We start from the raw sequence: 3,705 nt of genomic DNA, 5'->3' as shown, positions 1-3,705 counted from the left end.
TGGAAGGTTCCATTCTACTTCAGGCAGGGACAGGAAAAAATTTCTAAATAAAGTAAATACAACCTACAACATGGAGAATTTGTTTTTGTTACTGCATCCCCCAACCTAGCATAGTTGCATAGCAGTTATTCCCACAAGCTTATGAAGAGTTTACCATGTTACAGGTCCTGTGCTAAATGGTGGGGACACAAAGGAAGACTTTGACCTCCTTTTCCTGAATTGGGACTTTTTATCTATTCATGAATGTTTGGTGGGAATTGGGGGGGGGGGGTGAGCTTCCTGTTTGGTCCTGAAGCATATTGCTTGGAGTCTGATCCCAGGTGTTCTCCCTGATAGTAGATACTATGCATAAAGAACTGCTCAATCTCGATCTTGTCTTCTTCCTTAGACCCCACAAATCCATGATCTAGTTTGAGGGTATAATGGGTTAAGAGCTATGTTCTTCTTTTTTTTTTTTATGTTTTTGCAAGGCAAATGGGGTTAAGTGGCTTGCCCAAGGCCATATGGCTAGGTAAGTATTAAGTGCATGAGACTGTATTTGAACCCAGGTACTCCTGACTCCAGGGCCAGTGCTTTATCCACTACTTCACCTAGCTGCCCGGAAGAGCTATGCTCTTAAAAAATAGCTATTCCCACTTCCTAGCCTAATGAATGTCATATGGTTAATCCCAATCTTAGCTAGAATTTTTTAGGAATCTCCTGTGTCATAGTCTTAATTTCTGGGAACATAAGCAAGTCCTCCTCAAAACTGGAATATATCCATTTTAGCTTGTTTTTATGAGTTCTGAGAAGAGCTAGTGGCTCATCAATCAGGAAAAGTTACTTCTGGCCCATCACCTAAGACAGGGTTGAAATCCTGCTCCAACTGCCCCTAATTTCTTTCCCTATTTACAGACAAAAACAAGAGTGGGCCCACTGATGCACATTCCCAGTTCCTGGTGACTGGGGAAGCTCCTGTCATTTACATGGGTCCTAATTTTCTCCCCTTCTACAGGGAACTGAGTCATTTAAAAGTAATTTTTATTCATTTCACTATTTCCCAGTTATATGTAATCATTTGTAACATTCATTATATTAAAGTGTGACTTCCAAATTCCTCTCCTCCCTCAAACCTCCCCTCCCTCCCAGAAGGTAAGAAATTTAATATAGATTATACATATGAAGATCTGCTAAACATTTCCTTCTTTGTTACATCCTACATTGACCTTGACCTAAGACTATAAGATTATTGATTTGCCCTAGGTCACACAGCTAGTAAGTAACAAGCTGCTGAGGTCTGATATGAACTCGGGTACTCCTGACTCCAGGGCCAGTGCTCTCTATCCACTGTACCACCTAGCTCCTCTGCCTGCATTGACTCTTAAAAATGGCCTTGATATACAGATCTTGGAGACTTCCTGTCATCCCAGGGTGATGATTTGGGGGCAGTTCTCATTGTCCAGTTTTGCTTCTTTTGCAGATCAGAACCCTTTCAGAAACTGGGATTTAGAGAGTAGCCTGGGGCCCTGGAGGATACTAACCCTTGAGAGCTCTTTTGTTTGCTAAAGCCACAGCTTAAGCTACTATAGAACAGAAATCTAACAAAGCCCATCTAGAATCCAAATCCTATCCCATGATTCAGACTGGCCTTGAGCATGTTCAAACACCTTCTAAACACTTACTCCTTAAAAGAGGAGGTAACCCACTGAATAGAATTCTGGGCCTGCAGCAATACCTCAGTCCAAATGCAATTTTGTACACTTCCAACTGTGTGACCCTGGGCAGGACACTTACCCTCTGCTTGCCTCAGTTTCCTCACTAGTAAAATGAGGATAAGACTCCTTCCAAGGGCTGTTGTGGGAATCAAATGAGATCATAATTATAAAATGCTTAGTATAGGTCTGTAATAGAGAAAGCCCTATATACATATTAGCTATAATTAGGGCTGACAAGAAAGATGAAGGATTTTATTATGGGACTCTTAACAGACAGTAAGAGATCCCTATTTCTGAACTTATTTGAGAATTCATCTTTTAGCACAACCAATAAGTCATTTGGGTCATTAAGCTGGGGAGACTGGTCTCTCTGTAAAATTATCGAAAAGATTAATCAATTCTTCCAAGATGAGATCTGGATGCCCCTGCTGGGTAGTAGCCAGATCTCACAAGTGGGCACCCAGATGTCTCTGGGGAGCAATCATATGTCCTTGCTGAGCAAGCAATTATTCTTGGCAAGTAGACTTATGTCCCTGGTGGGCAGCCAGATGTCCCTGGTTGGAAGTTACATCTCTCAGGGTGGCAATCACATCTTCACTAGGCAAAAACATCGTAGATTCAAGCCTAACCTTGAATAAAGTGTGGGACTGCAATTGTCTTTTCTCATTAAAAGAAGCCAATGATTCACATAATTGTCCTTTTTCCTTCAGCAACCTTCCTTCTGGTTTTTATGTGCCTGAGATGACAGAGAAGAGATGAACTGCTCTACCTGGGAGGTGTTTCTCTATGTCTACCTATACCTCTCTAGATAATTTCTAAAAAGAGGAGGCAGCACCAGGCACTACAAAGAAGTGGGTAGAGGCAGAATTCCCAGGTTCCAATTCTAGTTTTGACACTTTCTGTCTGTCACTTGGGCAGAACACCTTGACTTCTTTTTCTAGACCCCAGGTCCCCTGCCTGTAACATGAGCAAGTTGCATTGGGTGACCCTGAATTGCCTTCCCACTCTAAATCTGTAAGCCTTTAAAACTTAGTCTACTGGGCATGGAATTTCTAAAAATTGATGGCACAAATAACAGTATTGTTATCATTTTTTAAAGAGTTCAGAGAAATCAAGGAAAACACTAAAAGACATCAGGACCCAGGCTCCATGGTAAAATACTTGAAAATAAGCTTCAGAGGAAAATATGCTTCCCTGCCCTTAGGTGAGAAGGTGGTGAATTACAAGAGGCTTATGCTATCACACATGGTCAATATATTGGTTCCTTTTGTTTAATTGTTTAATTTCTTACCACAGAAAATTCCATTTGTTGGGGGCAGGAGGCAGCAATGGGAAATGGCAATGATCTATTAAAATCAAATATTACCTTAAAGAAAAAAAAGGAAGTCCAAGGTCTCCTCCGTTCCACAATGAGGAATTACAGAAAGACCTCATGAAGGTATCCAAATGAACATTAACCTACTGACTTGCTGTATGGAAAGAAGAGACAGTGTAGGATCCTCTCATGCTATCTGTAAGAGAACTTGAAAGATGCACATAAGTGTCCCCAAGGGATCAACTCTCAACTCATTCATTAGGACTGAGCTTTGCTGAATGTTCTTCCCTCTACACTGGATAGGGGTTGTTTGCATAATGCTCCTAAGAATAAGAAGCTGCTCTTCTGTGAATAAGTTTCTTTTCCTTCTCATTGAAACAGGAATTTTTTCTGGAAAAAAAGGAAGAAAAAAAAATTTAGATTTAGATTTGGAGAGTGACAAGAGCATTTCCTCCCCCACTAGGATCATATCTGAAAAAGACTGAGCCACAGCCAGATCAGCCTCTCTGGAGCAGGGGATAAAAACTTATTCAGTGTTCCCTCCCTTATTGTCCCTAACTGATTTTTCTCCCTACCTTGTTCCATTCTTTGTCCTTTTTTTCTTCTCTTCTTCTTTCTCGACGATGAATCTTCCAGAAACTCTGTCCTCAAGTCCCTTGTAGCCTCCCTTCATGCTATTCCCATTACTTGCAGGAC

This window comes from Macrotis lagotis, chromosome 4, assembly GCF_037893015.1.
Source record: "Macrotis lagotis isolate mMagLag1 chromosome 4, bilby.v1.9.chrom.fasta, whole genome shotgun sequence".
Lineage (NCBI taxonomy): Eukaryota > Metazoa > Chordata > Mammalia > Peramelemorphia > Peramelidae > Macrotis > Macrotis lagotis.
Note: the sequence above shows the minus strand (reverse complement) of the source record.